We start from the raw sequence: 21130 nt of genomic DNA, 5'->3' as shown, positions 1-21130 counted from the left end.
TTTTATGGTTTGGGGGCCACCAGTGACTGAAAGGAAGAAGTTTATGCTGCCTGTCAAACTTACCGAAGACCGACACGTTTATGTGTGCCACCAACATAGAAGCTGATAATACAGGTGCGAGCGTACAGTGTGTTGTCGAAGCGTGTGCGGTGGCTGCCGTCAGGGTACTGAGACGGTGAGGGAAACTGAACTAACGCGGGCAACACGGCAGATGAGAGAAGCGCGCTGCTAGTGCTCTGCTGAGGAATTGCGGGCATTCAGTTTTATATTTTAAGAGTTTTAACACCTGAAATTAGACAACTGTTTACTGTATTAATTGTCAATCTATCAGTAATAACTATTTTAGATGGGTTGCCCCAGTTCCAAAACAATTTGTAACGACTCGCCACGCATGGCTAGAAGGGCATTTTACAAGTTTTTAAATTTGAGTAAGATCTTAGTAAAAATTATAATGAATATCCGATTCAACGGGTCATTTTTAATGAACGATATTTTTCCAAATTACATTGTTAATAGATTGTATAAGTGTGCACTCGTTCAGCCAGCGCATTATGACTTTTCGTTGACGTGCAGAAATCTGCGCGTACTATGCGAAACAAGACAGAACTAATAAGACACTGTGTTCGGCACACTTGAAGTTACCTAATATGATTAGCATGACGTCCTATGATGCAGTACGTGAGCATGTGAATGAGTATGTCAAGAGATTGATAGCCCTTCTGTGGTTCGTCAGAAGAAACAAAGTTACGTCACTGAAGCAGGGAGCTTCATCCACCCAGTACTCCACAAAGCATGTTTAAATTTGCCCTCCCCGGGTTTTTAAACTCCCTGACACTATGTTTAATACCAGTGAAACAAGGCTACTTGAAAAATGATTATCATATAGTACCACTAAGCCGTAATCCCAACAACAAGTTGATTATTCCGTAGCACACTCCTTAGCCACCATGGACGGCGTTCTACTTTCAGCTGCCCAAAGAAATGAAACGGCCAACAAAATTAGTAACATATTACGGGGACACATTTAACAGCGAAGGGTTGCTCCACTTGGACATTTGTGAGTCAAAATCGGAAAATGAAGCTCTTCGCACCACAGAGCGATCATGTAAGGGAAGATAAGGGTAAAAAGAATACTGTTATGAAGGGGGTGAAGTAGCCAATGTACAGGATTTCTTCGAATAAAGCAACATTCCATTATCCTCGTTTTGCTTTTGTTGATGTTCATCTTATACCCTCCTTTCATGACACTGTCCATTCCGTTCAACTGCTCTTCCAAGTCCTTTGCTGTCTCTGACAGAATTACAATGTCATCGGCGAACTTCAAAGTTTTTATTTCTTCTCCCTGGATTTTAATACCTACTCCGAAATTTTCTTTTGTTTCCTTCACTGCTTGCTCAATACACAGATTGAATAACATCGGGGATAGGCTACAACCCTGTCTCACTCCCTTCTCAACCACTGCTTCCCTTTCGTGCCCCTCAACTCTTATAACTGCCATTTGGTTTCTGTACCAATTGTAAGTAGCCTTTCGCTCCCTGTATTTTACCCCTGCCACCTTCAGAATGTGAAAGAGAGTATTCCAGTCAACAATGTCAAAAGCTTTTTCTAAGTCTACAAATGCTAGAACGGTGGATTTGCCTTTCCTCAATCTAGCTTCTAAGATAAGTCGTAGGGTCAGTATTGCCTCACGTGTTCCAACATTTCTACGGAATCCAAACTGATCTTCCCCGAAGTCAGCTTCTACCTGTTTTTCCATTCGTCTGTAGAGAATACGCGTTAGTATTTTGCATCCGTGTCTTATTAAACTGATTGTTCGGTAATTTTCACATCTGTCAGCACCTCCTTTCTTTGGGATCGGAATTATTGTATTCTTCTTGAAGTCTGAGGGTATTTCGCTTGTCTCATACACCTTGGTCATCAGATGGTAGAGTTTTGTCAGGACTGGCTCTCCCAAGGCCGTCAGTAGTCCTAATGGAATGTTATCTACTCCGGGGGCCTTGTTTCGACTCAGGTCTTTCAGTGCTCTGTCAAACTCTTCACGCAGTATCGTATCTCCCATTTCATCTTCATCTACATCCTCTTTCATTTCCATAATATTGTCCTCAAGTACATTGCCTTGTATGGGCCCTCTATATACTCCCTCCACCTTTCTGCTTTCCCTTCTTTGCTTAGAACTGGGTTTCCATCTGAGCTCTTGACATTGATACAAGTGGTTCTCTGTTCTCCAAAGGTCTCTTTAATTTTCCTGTAGGCAGTATCTATCTTACCCCTAGTGAGATAACCCTCTACATCCTTACATTTGTCCTCTAGCCATGCCTGCTTAGCCATTTTGCACTTACTGTATATCTTGTTTTTGAGACTTTGTATTCCTTTTTGCCTGCTTCATTTACTGCACTTTTATATTTTCTCCTTCCCTCAATTAAATTCAATATTTCTTCTGTTACCCAAGGATTTCTACTAGCCCTCGTCTTTTTTTTCGCCTACTAGGTCCTCTGCTGCCTTCACTACTTCATCTCTCAAAGCTACCCATTCTTCTTCTACTGTATTTCTTTCCCCCATTCCTGTCAATTGTTCCCTTATGCTCTCCCTGAAACTCTGTACAACCTCTGGTTCTTTCAGTTTATCCAGGTCCCATCTCCTTAAATTCCCGCCTTTTTGCAGTTTCTTCAGTTTTAATCTACAGTTCATAACCAATAGATAGTGATCATAGTCCACATCTGCCCCTGGAAATTTCTTACAATTTAAAACCTGGTTCCTTAATCTCTGTCTTAACATTATGTAATCTATCTGAAACCTGTCAGTATCTCCACGCTTCTTCCATGTATTCAACCTTCTTTTATAATTCTTGAACCAAGTGTTAGCCATGATTAAATTGTGCTCTGTGCAAAATACTCTCAGGCGGCTTCCTCTTTCATTTCTTAACCCCAATCCATATTGACCTAGTACGTTTCCTTCTCTCGCTTTTCCCACTACCGAATTCCAGTCACCGATGACTATTAAATTTTCGTCTGTATAGATTTGATCCGACTGCAAAATTTTGGGCCCAACTGAAGAAGCACATAAAATCTACTTCATCTTTTCCCACCTCTTTTCAAAAGAGATCGTTTGTAAGAGATCGCTCGTAACTATGAATCCACAACAACCCAGCTGAAGAGCGGTTATCAAGCTACGTAAAGCAGGTCTCCCGGCGCGTCCGATCGTCAACGACAGAAATAGTGTTCGATTCCAGGCAGTAAAATTATTGGCAATTAGACTGACAAGCAATGTGTACACCTCTCTAGTTTTTCGTTACGCAAGCGTGCACATCTAATTTCCATTCTAAACGACTTGAACATTCCCACCGATGTCGACATAGCATCTTTAGACAAAAAAGTATGTATACGAACGTGTCTAAGTGCCTAGTTCGGAATATTATTGCTGCAAAGCTGCGTACCCATAGTACTCATCCACCAGATGATATTAATGAAGTGCTGAAGTTTTTAGGTATTGTTCTTAATTATAATTACTTCAAGTTTGGTGACTTTTTCATTGGCAAACAGGGACTAGCAATGGGTTGTCCATTGTCTTACTGCCTGATAAACATTTTTCTGTCTTATTTTGAACACGATTTTGTGCAAAAGCACGCATCATACGGTGTAGAAATACTTGGCTGGTTTCGTTATGTTGACGACGGTCTCTTATTGTACTGAGTTTTAGGGTACCCTAGTGGACTACCTGAATTGTCAGTGGTCTGGTATTCAACTCACAATCGAACAAAGTGTTAATGGCGGTCTTCCTCATCTTGACTCTTAATCACGTTAAGAAACGGTACTTTTGTTTTTAATATTTACCGGAAACCGTCAGCCACCGACACAGTGCTTCATCATTCTTCAAATCATCCCGTGAAATACAAAAAGGCTGCCTTCCGTTCGCTCATCTATCGTTTCCATCAAGTCCCCCTAATCCCTAAGGCCTTCGTCTAGTAGTACCAGGCTATACAAAGTATTGCACTTGCTAATGGTTGCGATATAAATTTTGTTCACAATATTAATAAGGAAGTATTCTTCGGGAAACCACTCCACGTATTCTATTAGTTTATATCTTTTAGGAAGGACAACAAGAACTACCACTGCATTCCCCACTACGGACCCTTTTCAGAAAGAACAGGTAAATATTTTAAAAAAGAATAATATAAATTCTGCGTTTTCTATCGCGCAGAATGTAGGTGCCAAATATAGACACAGAGAAAGTCAGCTGTTATTTTGGTGGCACACATAAGCGTGTCGGCCTTCGGTTATTTTTGCAAGCAGCACAAGCTTCTTCCTTTCGGTCACTAGTGGCCCCCAAAACAATTAAAATAATTTTCAGTAGATTTCAATACATTAATTTTATTAGTTTCCATCACAAACTTTATTTTATTCTTAAATCACTGTAGGACAGTTTCTGGACAATATTTATGAACGGCATTGTCTATTACTTGACGTAGCCGGCAGGAACATATTTTAACCGGTAAAGTGATGACAGTTCGTGATTTTAACACAGTTCAGTCCCGTTTTTGGCACTTATTCCACATTGCATCTGGACGCTCCCCATCTACTTTTAATTTGAGTTACTGCTTCACTGTTTTTTTAATCAAAAATAAGTTTGTGTTTACTAAATCTATTCTTCCGTTTTTTAAACGTGACATTCATCATTGATGATGGTTTTTATCTATTGAGGAGGGCTGAGAACTTTGTCTAGCCCCACCAGCTTTCACTCTGCGGCATTCTGTAGCCACTCGCTATACCATACGACTTAACATTTGTAAGTAACTTTCCTCGGGCATTTTGTGAAGTTTTTGTAAAGGACTCGTCGCTGCTGCTGTTGAGGCCGAGCTGCCACTGTTTCGGTAGTTCTTATTTGTGACTTAGTGAAACGGCTTTTGGTGCAGTACACCGCGAAGACAGTTTCTCCCTAGCACTATTACACGGCTATGCCCCAGGATCAGATAACAGGATAGGAGAACGAAGGTTCTACAACAGTCCAACAAATTAGTAACAAAGTTACGCAAATGGATTAAAAAGGTTTACTTACCTTTCTGACTTGTTGAAAAAATGGAGTTTGTAACACTACTTGCAATATAACACAAAAAGGCACTCAATGGTTAAGTGCAAATAATCGTAGGTTAACTTCACAGTTAATAACAAATGCAAATTGCAACAACTGTTTCGTCACTTCTAAGGATTCACTAAACGATGTTCCCTGTCCTAGTCAGCCCTGGACGATGATCTATAACCAAGTGGGCGAGAGCTGCTCTTCTGTCTTCCGAGTAGACTTCTGTGCGTTGTGCAGATTGCACTCGGACGGCAATTGGCCGAGGCGAAGTCAATATCTTCATCCTCAGCACCACCAGTGCCAGCTGGTAGAACTCGCGCAAGTGGCGACTCTCTACGGCCCTGGCACCAACTCGCATCTTTACGCCTGTGGTGCTTTTACCCTCACTGTGTCCCGTTCTTACGACACCACAGACATGAAATAACAATTCTTATTTATTAAATGCGCATAGGCACAATTTTTGGGGGGCTTATGTCATCCACACCTAGCTTCCTGGCTTTACGTGTAATATTTCCTTTCATGTTTAAGTGTATTCGTTCGGTACTTCACGACATCTCAGATAACTTCAGTCCATCGTTATCAAGGAATTAATTTAAAAAATAAGTTCAGATATATACCAGAAGATGCAACTTAACTTGCGAAACCGCTCGTTTGGGATCTCTGAGCGACTTAAATGAATAAAAGTATAGCGGACTATTGGACTTTCCATTCAGTTTTATATTTGACACGTTTTAGAACCTGTATTTAAGCAACTCTTTACTGTATGAGTTGTCAGTCACTCATGTATAACTACTTTGCTGTGGCTACCCCAGTTTTTAAAATTATCTCTAAATCAGGAGGCTGAACTGAAGCTAGAACCGTGCGGAAACAATCCTGGCTAAGTAAGATCAGAGAGTAATGAGCAAAACAGGGCCTCCTACCGCAACGGTAGGGACGCTAAGAACACGAAACCCTGAGACGTGGGCACCACTCATAAATAACCCTTCGTCTGTTAGTGTTAGCCCCGAGAAATGTGATAGTTCCCAAAAGTGCTCACTGGGAAGACCGTGCGAGGTGTCAGCTGAAGAATAACTACCAGTGTTGAACGAAGCTCGGGCGGTGCAGCAAACTGGGTCTTCTTGCTTGCTCCCCTCATAGTGTGCTAGCGTCTCAGAATGACACCCAGTACATTCAGGAGACGAATCGGCAACGAACCGTAGGATCCACAATGCGGTGTTCCACGGCTGGCACGCACTCCGAATTCGGGTTGAAACTTCCCGCACGCTTCGCTGCCGAGGCTCACGCCGGCAGCCCCACACCAAGTCCCCCGCTCGTTGCTTCTCGCGCAGCGCGGCCTGCTCTCCAGAGATATGGGGGCGAGGTGGTCTCAGGTGTACGTGAATATTGTGTACAAAATGAGACTGTAAGTGACATGTGTACCAAGGTTGGTTGAAATCTGTCCATTGGTTTATGAGGAGATGTGGAATATACATACTTTAGAATATGTTTGAATTACAACATTATTACGTCACACTTACTCAGGACATCATAATATTTGAAGAATGAGATGTCTTCTTCTTCTTCTTGTAGCACGTATTAGACATTTGCTTGTTACACCCTCTTGGTTGAAATTATTGATCTTTCCTCCTTTTTATCGGTCTTCTTAAAGATCTAAAATAGTTCATCATTATTTCAAGTATTCTGTCATCCTCCATTCCAGCGATGTAGTGCTTTTAGTTTTTCCTGTATTCCTTATTCTACTCATTAAGCTTTTCATTCCCAGTTCTGTCATGATCTGTTGTCAGAGTGTACCCATGTGTTTATCTTACGAATCACATCTGCAGTGTTTGTATTCTGAGATCATGTATTGTTACCGTCCTCGAGTTACTTCCTGTCGTCACACTTGGTGCTGAAACTATTTTATTGAACTTAGAGTTCCTTTTCTTACTTTAGATCTGAGTGTTCTCTAGATTACTCCATTTATGTAACTAAATTTTTCTACTTTCATTCTGATGCCCATTTCTGTCATGGATGGTATAGCATTTCCTAAGTGTCTGAACGAGTTTACTCTTACTATTTTCCAAGCATTTATTATTATTTTGCTGGGAATTGGCTTCCGGCTCCTGAAAATTTCAACTTTTGTCTTGGAAAATATAGATTGTTTAACTTAACTGTTGTGGATGAATTATGAGCATCTGTTTGGAGCGTGTTTTCAGCTCGAAAGAAGCCACGATCTAGGACGTCCGTTGATTGTCGAACTAGACAAGTAATTATATAGGGCATATTTACTTAAAATCAATAATCCCTTGAACTAGTGGGAAACCAGCAAATTGCTGTACCCATCGTTACACGAATTGGTTCTGAAAATATCTTCTATCTAAGCTAGATCAGTGCCCTGTAAACACAGCTTTCCAATTTACATACGAGAAAAATATATACTGACACAAGAAGCCGACTAACTTTGAGTAAAATAGGTTAAATCTTATTTATAAATCGTATTACGAAATGATTTTTCGTTTTTGGGTACATAGATTGTCATACTGATTGTAAATTTCTACTACACATATCTAAATTGATTACAATTGAGTTGTAATTCTTATGTTGTACTTTATTTCCAATAAAAATATGGAAACATAACAAGAGTAGTCTCATTTTTATCATTTGCCCTCTTGACAAAAGATATTTAGAATTTTGCTGGAATATTTTAAACGTTTACGGCAGAGAGAATGCTGAACTTTTAAATCTCAAAATTACTGGAGATGTAACATGAACTTATTACTTTTTCCATGGACGTGTAGACGTCAGCCAGAATTTTTCAAGGATAAATGATTTGATTGATGTCGAGGACAGGGGGAACTACAGACCAGTAATAGACAGTAAACTGAAATTAATATTCACGATAAAAATAAATAAATGCAAGGTAGTCTGGTCCCAAAGAAAGGAATTTTAGCCCATCCAAAATTCTAGGATGTATTTCGAGCTGCCAGCATGCTATAGGGCTCGAAAAATACCCACAAATCATCAATGAGAATAAACGATAAACAACGATAACTCCAGTCCCTAGAGAGGGTGATAGTTGGGAAAACTGGGATGACTTTTGGGAATTGAGACTCATGAAAGGAAGTGAGCCATGAGAGTCTGAGAAGCCAGCTTGATAGTGAAGGATCTTGTGTGTAATATTGAAACAGTAACAAATAATGTAGTTCATGAAATAAGTCCGTGGCTTGTGGAAAATAATTTGATGCTAAATCACAGTAAGACTCAGTTTTTGCAGTTTCTAACACACAATTCAACAAGAACCGATATTTTGATCAGACAGAATAGGCATATTATAAGCGAGACGGAACAGTTCAAGTTCCTAGGCGTTCGGATAGATAGTAAGCTGTTGTGGAAAGCCCATGTCCAGGATTTTGTTCAGAAGCTAAATGCTGCTTTATTTACCATTAGAACAGTATCTGAAATAAGTGACACTTCAACACGAAAAGTAGTCTACTTCGCATATTTTCATACGCTTATGTCGTATGGTATTATTATTTGGGGTAACTCTTCTGATTCAAAAAGGGTATTTTTGGCTCAAAAATGGGCTGTTCGAGCTATATGTGGTGTAAGTTCGAGAACGTCTTGTCGACCCCTATTCAAAAATCTGGGAATTCTGGCATTGCCCTCACAGTACATATTTTCTTTAATGTCGTTTGTTGTTAGCAATATTAGCCTATTCCCAAGAGTTAGCAGCTTTCACTCAGTTAATACTAGGCCGAAATCGAATCTGCATGTAGCATGCACTTCCTTGACTCTTGTGCAGAAAGGAGTGCAGTATTCTGCTGCATCCTTTTTCAATAAGCTACCACAAGAACTCAAAATCTTAGCAGTAGCCCAAACTCTTTTAAGTCTAAACTGAAGAGTTTCCTCATGGCTCACTCCTTCTATTCTGTCGAGGAGCTCCTGGAAGAGCTACAAAATTAAGCAAATTCCAGTGTTACATTGTTGATTTTCTTCATTTAAACTTACTTGTCACCTGAATATGTTTTTTTGTATTTCATTTTATCTGTTTCTAATATCGTGTTATAATTTCATGTATTTACTCATTCCATGACCATGGAGACTTCTCCTTAATTTGGTCCCACGGAACAATAAACAAGTAAATAAAAAAAAAAACATAACACGAACACGTGGACAGAGGCAACGCGACAAAACATACTGCCTCAGCATTGATGGAATCGTAATGCCAGTTGCTCACGGTGCAAATAGCTTATTTGCATTTTAATCACGACCACAGCTGGGCAGAGAACTCCACTACTCACAGAGGTCCAGTGTGTGCTGCAATTATCATACGGTATTTATGCTAGTGCATTAATGCCGAACAGATTTACGCTGGAAAAAATTAGTTCCAATTTTGGACACCAGGCGCAAATCTGGCATTATACTGCGTTTCATCTACGTATCTGGTACTGATATTGAACAAATTGTGTAAGCGACGGTTAATAATGAAATCAATATTATGCCTTTCTCACTTGTTAAGCCTTTTCTTTCCACGTCCAATTTCTAATACACTACATTTGGAAACATTTGTATAAGTCTTTCTTGCATTCACAGTGCCAGGTTTGCACCTGATGCCCAAAATTGGAACTTTTTTCCCCCGCGTAAATCTGTTCTGCATTAATGTTTAAGAATATCTACCATGTTCCACTACCATACGTTAATGACAACCCACACTGGACCTCAGTGAGAAGCTGCGATTTACTGAAAACCATCCAGTACAATAAAATGGCTGCAATTTCGACAAGACCAAGAACAGCAACAAAATGTGGCTAGGAGAGCGTCTCACCACAGCTTTGTAACGTCAGATGCAGGACGACAGTGTGCCACCTCCGACTAAAAGAGCCTACAGCCTATTTGACTGGGGGTGGCTATGCAAACAATTCAGGCTGCTCTCATCTGTATGGGCAACTCGGCCTCCTTGCACTTAAGTTGGTGAACCTATGGTGGTATCAGTTCTCCAAATGTAGGCAGGGCTAATGTCTTTACGTGTCGGCGTGGCTGCAGCATGAATTTGAAAGTAACAACGCTGAACACCTTCAGATTTTCACACCTTTGCAATTTTCTGAAGTAATTGATTGATGAAAATAAAAATTCCTCACCATTCGATGGTCCTCTAGTCAGGTGATCAATCGAGGGTTTCAGTTTTCTGGGGAAAATTTATTTTGATACATATATCGACTGATTAATTTCATTGGATTTCTAATTGATTTATAGGCCCATGACTACCATCACTGAACTCATAATTACCTAAGGACTGAAAATCCTTAATTGGAAACGTTATTTTTATTTATTTTACCTCTCTTTCTCTGCAAGGGCGCTGGACTGGATGGCTAATGCAGTTTCTGCATGTGCCTTATACGTTTGAGGAAAGTATATGGTTACTAGACCCACCAAATGTGTGTAGGTGTATAAAGTTACGTTAACATCTGACCATGTCTTCTGGGTGCTTGACTTTACACCAATACTTCTCTCTCAGAGGCGGGAAAATTACCTGCCGGCGAAATCCTGCTGCCAGGACTGAAATATTGCTGATGTAGCATGGTGCAAGGGCTCAGTCTGCCACAGTGAGGAGCTGAATTACCTTATGCCATTGTCCAGTGATGAACGGTGGTGAACTATGCGTCAAAAAAACTGGGCCATGCAACTGAAAATACTTATAACTCAGACCGTATCAACATCTGACGTCAGTCTTACATAAGTAAGTCACTTACTGGGTTTACTTCAGTAAGACAACACGCAGGCTTCTCGGCGCCATACCTCACCGACGAGCTGAGTTCACTGCTCCGTGATTAACACAGGCATCCACTACTGCGGGAAATCAGTGCACAACGGTCAACTGTCTTCATGTGATTGTCTCATTTAATAAAGAAAGTATTTGCCAATTTAGCATTTCTGAACTGGCAGTATGCACGAAACACCTTGCACGCCGCCCAGAGCCGACCGTCCTCGCACTCCTGCCACTATTACAATGATGTCAGAATCATGATCTGCAGATCATGCGTGAGACAGACGGTCTTTTGGCTGTTTTCCATACCGGTGGTCAACGATGTCTAATTGTTTAGATTAGTGAGTTGGTTTGACAGTTCAATTCGTGAAAGTGCACTCAGAAAGTGATTTCAGTGAATTTAAGGGAAACACGAGGAAACGCACACTAGATTGTGCTAAAGAAATTGGTAGTGTAATTTGTTCTTACATAATGCCCCTCGTGCTCAGTCTTCAGCAATGATCTGCTTTACATTTAAAATGGCCTAGGCATGTGCCACAGACTGCAGTGATTGTGCGTGGTTAGGCTAAGGATTAATAGTGTTTGTAAAAGTGAAACAGTGTTATTAGCATTAGCTCCTATTGCATGTTTTCCGCTATTGTTGTAGACACCAGCTTTATAGTAAGATAACCATGGCAGCAGAGGATCAAGTAGGTAAAAAGACGAGGGCTAGTAGGAACCGTTGGGTAACAGAAGAGATACTGAATTTAATTGATGAAAGGAGAAAATACAAAAATGCAGCAAGTGAAAGGCAAAAAGGAATACAAACGTCTCCAAAAAGAGATCGACAGGAAGTGCAAAATGGCTAAGCAGGGATGTCTAGAGGACAAATGTAAGGATGTAGAGGCTTATCTCATGAGGGGTAAGATAGATAGATACAGGAAAATTAAAGACCTTTGGAGAAAAGAGAACCACTTACATGAATTTCAAGAGCTCAGGTGGAAACCCAGTTCTAAGCAAAGAAGGGAAAGCAGAAAGGTGCAAAGAGTATATTGAGGGTTTATACAGGGGCGATGTTCTTCAGGACAATATTATGGAAATGGAAGAGGAGGTAGATGAAAATCAAAAGGGAGATATGATACTGCGTGAAGAGTTTGACAGAGCACTGAAAGACCTAAGTCGAAACAAGGCCCCGGGAGTAGACAACATTCTATTAGAACTACTGACAGCCTTGGGAGAACCAGTCCTGACAAAACTCTACCATCTGGTGAGCAAGATGTATGAGACAGGCGAAATTCCCTCAGACTTGAAGAAGAATATAATAATTCCAATCCCAAAGAAAGCAGGTGTTGACAAATGTGAAAATTACCGAACTATCAGTTTAATAAGTCACAGCTGCAAAATACTGGTAGAAGCCGACCTCGGGGAAGATCAGTTTCGAGTCCGTAGAAATGTTGGAACACGTGAGGCAATACTGACCATACGACTTATTTTAGAAGAAAGGTTAAGGAAAGGCAAACCTACGTTTCTAGCATTTGTACACATAGAGAAAGCTTTTGACAATGTTGACTGGAATACTCTCTTTCAAATTCTGAAGGTGGCAGGGGTAAAATACAGGGAGCGAAAGGCTATTTACAATTTGTACGGAAAGCAGATGGCAGTTATAAGAGTCGAGGGACATGAAAGGGAAGCAATGGTTGGGAAGGGAGTGAGACAGGGTTCTAGCCTCTTCCCGATGCTATTCAATCTGTATATTCAGCAAGCACTAAGGAAAGTAAAGAAAATTTCGGAGTAGGTATTAAAATCCATGGAGAAGAAATAAAAACTTTGAGGTTCGCCGATGACATTGTAATTCTGTCAGAGACGGCAAAGGACTTGGAATAGCAGTTGAACGGAATGGACAGTGTCTTGAAAGGAGGGTATAAGATGAACATCAACAAAAGCAAAACGAGGATAATGGAATGTAGTCGAATTAAGTCGGGTGATGCTGAGGGAATTAGATTAGGAAATGAGACCCTTAAAGTAGTAAAGGAGTTTTGCTATTTGAGGAGCAAAATAACTGATGATGGTCGAAGTAGAGAGGATATCAATTCTAGACTGGCAATAGCAAGGAAAGCGTTTCTGAAGAAGAGAAAATTGTTAATATCGAGTATTGATTTAAATGTCAGGAAGTTGTTTCTGAAAGTATTTGTATGGAGTGTAGCCATGTATGGAAGTGAAACATGGACGATAAATACTTTAGACAAGAAGAGAATAGAAGCTTTCGAAATGTGGTGCTACAGAGAATGCTGAAGATTAGATGGATAGATCACATAACTAATGAGGAGGTATTGAATAGAATTGTGGAGAAGAGGAGTTTGTGGCACAACTTGACTAGAAGAATGGGTCGGTTGGTAGGACATGTTCTGAGGCATCAAGGGATCACCAATTTAGTACTGGAGGGCAGCATGGAGGGTAAAAATCGTAGGGGGAGACCAAGAGATGAATAGACTAAACAGATTCTGAAGGATGTAGGCTGGGAGTTGAAGAGGCTTGCACAGGATAGAGTAGCATGGAGAGCTCCATCAAACGAGTCTCTGGCCTGAAGACCACAACAACAACAACAACAACCATGGAAACAAAGGGTTTCCACTATAGATGCGGTTAGTATTTGCTAGAGCAGACGGTGCAAATGAGGGCAGATGACAGATTCTGGCGTAGGCAGATGGATTCATGAAAAGAGGACAGGTTATCTTCCCGTTTGTCAGTACCGGTACTCCTACACTATGCTAGTACCACTACTCTAATTTCTACTTTATCGATTAAAGGAGAGGTTGCGTTATTGTTGGTGGAAAACCTTCTGGCAGACGCGAAGCTGAGTTGTTGGTCAATGGGGCAATGATTTAATATGATCAAGCTACGTTTAGCAGGAGATGCGAAAGCATATGTGTTATATCATGAGTGGTTAAGAAATGCTCTGGCGTTTAAAGTTCTGAGGAAATGTTTATTGCAGCATTATAGGATAAATAATAGTTATAGATATTATCGAGAGCAATTAAACAGTGTGTCATAAAGACAAGGTGAATAAGTCGAAAGTTACTTGGAATGGAATAAAGAAATTTAATGTCAATACGTATTATTTGATACAAAGTGATGACACGATTAAGGTGCTTCTGCAGGACGCATTTTTGCAAAGGTTTGACACCTCATTTATCGAACAAAATGCAGGCAGAATGTCCTACAGACTTACAAGGAGTCTCAGAAACGGCTACAGCGTTAAGAGAGATAGACAGAGTGACCCGAGACTATGATAAGGGGCAGATCTTTTCCACTAACATCCAATGTTACCATCATGGGCGAGCAAGACATCGGAAACGAGGCGTAGGCAAAATAGAGGCCGTGGTAAATAGGTACGTAATGTCAATAATCTGCCTTTAAAAATACTAAGATATATAGTTTTTACTGAGTTAATTTCCTCGATGTTGGCTTCGTTGTCTCTTTTACAGGCATGATAAAGTTTGAAGGCTCGTTTAATGCGTAGAAAATTAAATGAAGAAAGTATTATCATCATTGGATTTCCTAAAATTACGAAACGAAGTAAAGTATCTGAGCTTTTAAACGTTTGTTTCCTGAAACTTTTCACACGTTATAATGGTACAATATGAACTAAGAATTCCAACAAACGCACTGCTGACCGCAGCCACCCAGGAACTGAACGCCATTTATAAGGACGTCCCGCCAAGTATTCACATGATAAAGATACTGTAAAAAGCAAAAGTTTATATCATCGTCAGAGATAATCGCTGGTACATATTTAACAAAACTGTGTAGAAGTGAATTTAAGAAGTATTTTTTGTTAAAACGTAATTCTGTGGATGTGGAATACAGCATTATTTAAACTTGAAATATTTAATTTTGATTTACACACTTCTTATATGAACTTTTTTCCTTAAATAAAGCTACCGATGTCTGCTAATATGGTTGGATTCAAAATGTGTCTTTGGCTCGATTACATTTCAGTACCAATGCCAGATATGAATCTTACGCATGACACCCATATCCTGGAAAATGAGTGACATTGGGAAATTTTGTGCATGTTACGAGGAGGGAGAGTTTGCTGGGAAGAACCACACATTAATGTCAACAGACAAATTGCTACTGCACCAAAAGAGCAGTATACGGTATGCCCTTCCAGGGTGATGCAAACAGGACCAGAGATATGTAAGACAGAGTTGTTTCTAAAAGGAGCAGGTGCAGTGGGAGGCCCACGGGACATTCTCGCAACACAGCCTTATTTTAGAAGGAAAGACCTCACTGAGTGTAGTCGTTTATGATCCATTTGCATTCATCACTGCTTGCTATGAGCAGGGATGATTAAAAGGAACAGAATGCTTGGAACTACCGCTCAACATTTTACTGCTAAAGAATATGTCGTATCTACTATTGCACATCTCCGATAATTGTTTGGAGTTACTACCCGCTAGAAACTTAACCTTCCTGAATAACACCTTGGATCCAATATAAGTGCTGTGAACGAGTTTATAGCCGCACAGAATGGGTGGATTATCGCAATGTTCCAACGTATGCAGCAATATCGCAGTCGATGCCAGTATAGAGTCGTGGTATAGGAATCTTGTTTTTGGGTAGCATTGTAATCCTTGTACTGACTTGCGCATCCTATTTGTGTTGTCTGTAATACCTCTACATCTATACAACTCGTTATACAATAATTCACACTAGCGGCGAGTACTTCACGAGATGGTCATGTGGTAATGATGCAAATGCTGTGGTACCTCTGCAGGGAATTTTTGTAATGACTCCAATTCAATACATACATCTACATTTCCAGTTATCCCTGCCTTTTGTTGATTTGAACGTTCTGTCACCACTATGGGTGATGTACACGTGAACTTCTTTGGCTTGAGTGTGCATCTGAAACCATCATCTGCGTACATACCATATAGTAGCCCATATAAATTTTGGGTCCCGGTAAAGCTATATGTTACGGTATGTAATAAACTAGGAGTTTAGGTAAACTTTGGCAATGGTTAGAATAATATTATCAGAAATGCTCGGATCCTTCTTCTGATTCGCATTCCTGACTGTTTATAGTACTAGAATAATGAAGTGTGGCATTTTTAACTGAACGGATGACTTAGTCATCCATGCTTGGTGAGATGACTGTGGAAGGACTGGATATTCAAACAGCTTCCATGAATAACACATGAATTCCAGAATACTGTACACATAAAAGTTTCACGTTTTCTTATCCTGATGGAGATATATGCGGTACTTTGTACATAAATTTATCCTCCACAAGTTTATGCTCTTCCTCGCTTTCTCCTACACTGTACACGTTATTATCTGCATCACTTCAAACTACAATCAGCTTCTGTTTAGCATTCACAACAACACATTTATTATCTTCATATAAGCCCATTAACATTTTGAGTGGGATGCACACATTAAAGGAATCTATCAATCTGTCTATGAACCATCCACCATTTTGTAAGGCATTCGGATCTGATGTTGACGAAGAGACTTACGTTTTGAGAGCCGATGTGATTTCAATGCTTCTGCAGTACCTTTAGACACCATTAAGTTTGCATCTTCTTTCTTGAATGCAGTAGGTGCAATGTATCTGCCGTTGCTGGAGTTTTATTAGGCATAAATATCACTTCCAAAGTCAGAAAGCTCTTCCTTGGATTTAATAAACCATACTGATGGTGAATATGAATTCTTGTTTCACAATTATTATTGAACATGGCTGAAGCAACAGGATTGTGGGAAGAATATTCCTGACTAATGATACGCTCATCATATTGGACTGGAGTTGTTATATTGAGTGAAGCCTCGTCTCTGTTTTAATCCTATGGAATTAAGAATTCTCACGTGTTATCACATTCTGCTTCTATGTTTGTGTGCATTGTGTTTACACTTTATCTTCATGGTACTGATTCAGACGGAGACATACTATAATTTCCTCACAACAGATGTCTATTAGATTCGCATTCTGAACTATGACATTCAACGTGAGATGGTCTAATGTCTGAACAGTCACTGTTGTTGTTGTGGTCTTCAGTCCTGAGACTGGTTTGAGGCAGCTCTTCATGCTACTCTATCCTGTGCAAGTTTCTTCATCTCCCAGTACATACTGCAGCCTGAGTCACTGAGGGGTTTAATGGATTGTTGGCAACTTCCACTGTAGGAAAAAGTTCGTACCATTATATAAAAATCTGGATTAATCTGTTGTTCAAGTACAAATTCGTTTCAATATTACACACAACACGAATTATAATGACTGGCAGTATATTTATTTACTGAGTCAGCTCGTAAATTTTAACTAAACTCGTAAATTTTAACTCAACGCGTATATTTTACAAGTATTATTCTCGAGAAAAATAGTAGCGATCATATTGACCCTTCATGGCTAGAATCTACTATCTCTTCCGTGGTTTTTATTTCTGTTTTAAACGTATTAACATTTGCACAGGTCTAAAACCCTTTTACAGCTCGTTTTAAATACACATTTAAATCTTCAGTCTCATATGAGCCAAGAGGCGTTGCCACAACTTCCCCACTTCGTAGATGCAATTTATGGCTTTCCTCAGTGCCATTAGCTAGGCTATTTTATGCTTCCAGACCGATCAGTGCAATACTCTGCCCCCCTCCCCCCTGCTTAGATCTATTAGAGGGAAATAGTTTGTTTTTAATATAGGCGGATGTCCTTTTTAAGTTAGAATGTATGACATCACATCCAAGATTCAACTGATGCAAGTAAGTGCATACTGACTGTTCTTATGTAGTCGTATCAAACTGATTGCAGAGACATGAACTGAAGTTTTGTTAAGAAACAAAAACTGTAGAACACTGGCTCTTATTGGTAAAGGAATGACACAATTCTTCTGGTGGTGTTAAATTGCCGAATGAATCAAATTAGTAAATGTTATACCATTTTCTTCTAAAGTACGTAACCCACTTACTCCCATATCCTCCCATAACATCTGAACTGGGAATTCCAGACTGGGTTTCCACATCCATCTTTGGCAATGTATCCCAAATAAAGAAAAAATAAAGCCTTCAGATTTTGAGTTTGCCGACGAGTTTAAGCAGGTCTATCTTTGTAAGTGATCTGTCCAGTAGTATTATTAAGAGGTTCTCTTTTATGAACAGCACAAGCCCTTTCAAGTACGGTTTTAGATATAGTTCTTGAAAGGCAGTGATGGCTTCATTTGTGATATTATGTCCTTTTGCCTCGAGTAGTTGCTTATCTGCATTTTGTACATTCTTTACTGCTTGAGTTACGACAGCTGTTCCTCCTGCTAATAAACCAATTGTTGACAGCTCCACAGATACAGGTATCACATACAGAATTATTCGACCACACGTTTTAGTTACTAGAAGAAAACCTAGATGTTTCCGACATGTCTCTTTCTTTCTCCTTTCTGCCTTAAGGCACTTTTGCTACTACCACAGCTGACTGGATGCAATTTTTTAAACATTCGATAGATTTTTTTCCTTTTTCTTTGCCTGAAGTTTATTCCAACACTGAATTTAAGTTTGGCACTTGCTACCTTACTGACTGTGAATGCAGCAATTCATTATCCTTTGTCTGACGTTTCAGGATGGCTTTACAGTAATATCCCATGAACAATGTGACTATCTTTATTTATGATATAACCAATATCATGCTCCTTACATGCAGCATCTATTGTCTTAATTCCCTTATCTTCACGATCTAGATGCTTTTTCAACATCGTTCTGGATCCACAGAAGTTGTAACAGGGATATAGTTCAACTAGTAGGTTATCGATAACAGCCCATCCACCTCTGCTAATGGATTTCTTGCACTAATGTCATGCTACTACACGTCCTGGAACACATCCAGTTCAGAGTTTTTCTTTAATTCCTCTGTATAAAAACTCCATGCGGTTTCTTCATAATCTCTGTCCTTTAAGAGATAAGTTCTGAGGCTTGTGCCCTTCACTCTGGGAACTATAAATATCTCATTGACAAGTTCAGTATGTAAGACTTCTCAAAACAATGTATTGCTTCGATATATGCATGAAATAATCTACGTTGATCTTCTGCTTCTGTGGATCCATCATATTAATAAGTCTGAACATGTAATTAGAAGCCTGTTATGACAAGCATCAATAGGCCCCTTCTTAATTGTATGATGAGTAGTATGTGTGTACTTACCATTAGTATGTGGATGAACATCTAGCCACTTATATAGCACTTGAAGACCAAATTGTTTCTACATGGAGTTTTTGATCGTCTTGTTCAAACATTCAACAATACTAGCTTTGAAAGGAGAAAGCGCTGATTAGTGGTTTATTCCACATCGCCCCATTACCATTTTGAAATGCCTGTTGCAAAAATTACCACCAATGTCGGTATGAAGACCGTCAGTACACTGATACGTTTCTGTCTGCAGCAACTTCCTTTTCTGTCCTGACCTTCGCAAGCACAACACACACAAATTTGGAATACGCATTTATGACTACTAAAAGTACCCGAAACCTTTATTTGATCATGAATATTCTTGCATTTCTACAAGATCAAACTGCTATAAACATCCGGGTCTTGTATTGTCATACATCTATGTCAGACTGCTTTGCACAGTGCCGTGTGGAGCTCGCGAACAACGATGTCCATCATTACTCAGTTATATGCCCCTCTAATAGCTATCAAATGACTGATATGAGTTTGTACGTGTGACCTGTATTCCCTGCAGCAGATGATACTGTGAGTAGCCGTAACTGTTCTATGATTTCATTTGGATCATCATAATACACTAATGGAAAAAGAAGCCGCCCCACCAAGAACGAGTTTCGCGACATAAACGAAAGTTGATAGGAGTGTTGCTACAGCTTAAAGACGATGTCTATTCACATTTCGTGCCAGTCACATAAGAGTGGAGTTAGTAGCACCACTATGAGGCTGCAAATCCGGTTTGCATTGAATACACTCTGTAACAGTCGTGAGAGTTAGTTACATTTGAGCCCTGACATGGTGAATTGCTGCTTGTCAAGAATGTCTTTAAGGCAACAGTGATGCCACTATCGACACCTCACTCAGTTTCAACGATGTTGTGTAATAGGGCCACGAGAAGCTGGATTTTCCTTCTGTGATATTGCAGGCGGGAACGTAGCCACCGTACATGATGGATGGCAGTAGCGATCACAGAAGCGTACCGAGACAGCCATGTAGCGCTACCGAGAGAGAAGACCATTATGTTTGGCATGGTGCTATGGCGTATTGTACTGCATCTACAGCAGCAATTGGAGCGGCAGTTGGCACAACGAACTGTTACAAATCGGTTACTTCGAGGACAGCTCCGAGGCACTTGCCCTGTAGTGTGCTTTCCACTGACCCTAAGCCACTACCATTTGCAACTGCAATGATGTCAAGCGAGAGCTCATTGGAGAGCAGGATGGATGTTTGTTGTGTTTTCTGATGGAAGCTGGTTCTGCTTTGGTGGCAACGATGGCCATTTTCGGTTAGAAGAAGGCCAGTTTAGGGCCTTCAACCAAAATGTCTGCATTCAATTCACAATGGACCTACGCGTGGAGTTACTGTCTTGGTTGCGATTTTATATGACAACAAGCTCTCTTGTCGTTATTCCATGCAAACTGACTGGAAATTTGTGTGTCAGTCTGGTGATTCGACTTGTTTTGCTGCCATTCATGAAGAGCATTCCAAAGGGTGTTTTCCACTGGGATAACGTTAGCTTACATACCGCTGTTGTAACCCAACCCCATGTTCTACAGAGTGTCGATATGCTATCTTGGCCTGCTGCATCACCAGATCTGTCTCCAATCTATCTCATGTGTGATATCGTCAGATGACATCTCCATGATCCAGAAAAATCATTATCTGTCCCTGTATAGACCGACTGAGTGCAAAACGACTGGAACTCCATCCTACAATCTAACATCCGGCATGTGTACTACGCAGTGCATGCACATTTCCATTCAAAATTCTACCAGTAATTAGTAACCTGGTTACTAATGTACCAGCATATCAAATTTGCAATTACTTATATTTACACTAACTTCTGGTCTTGCAGAGTTAATCACTTAAATGTGTTACCTAGTTAAATGCATTCCACAAATTTCATTACTCTACATTAATCATTTCTTAGTTTTGTGGTTTTTCTTTCTGCCAGGGTATATACACTCCAGGTCGATCAGTTTTTTATGCTGAACTTCAACGCTTTTGTCTGCATTATGTGCAGTTGCTGATGTGTGTTTGATTTCATTCTTGTATTTGTCATTCTTTGAGGCTTTCATTTTTGCTTTTGAGATGTTGCCTCCTTATGTGTGTTAGTCGTACAAAGTATTTAACCAT

The sequence above is a fragment of the Schistocerca americana genome, chromosome 5 (assembly GCF_021461395.2).
Source record: "Schistocerca americana isolate TAMUIC-IGC-003095 chromosome 5, iqSchAmer2.1, whole genome shotgun sequence".
Taxonomy (NCBI): Eukaryota; Metazoa; Arthropoda; class Insecta; order Orthoptera; family Acrididae; genus Schistocerca; species Schistocerca americana.
Note: the sequence above shows the minus strand (reverse complement) of the source record.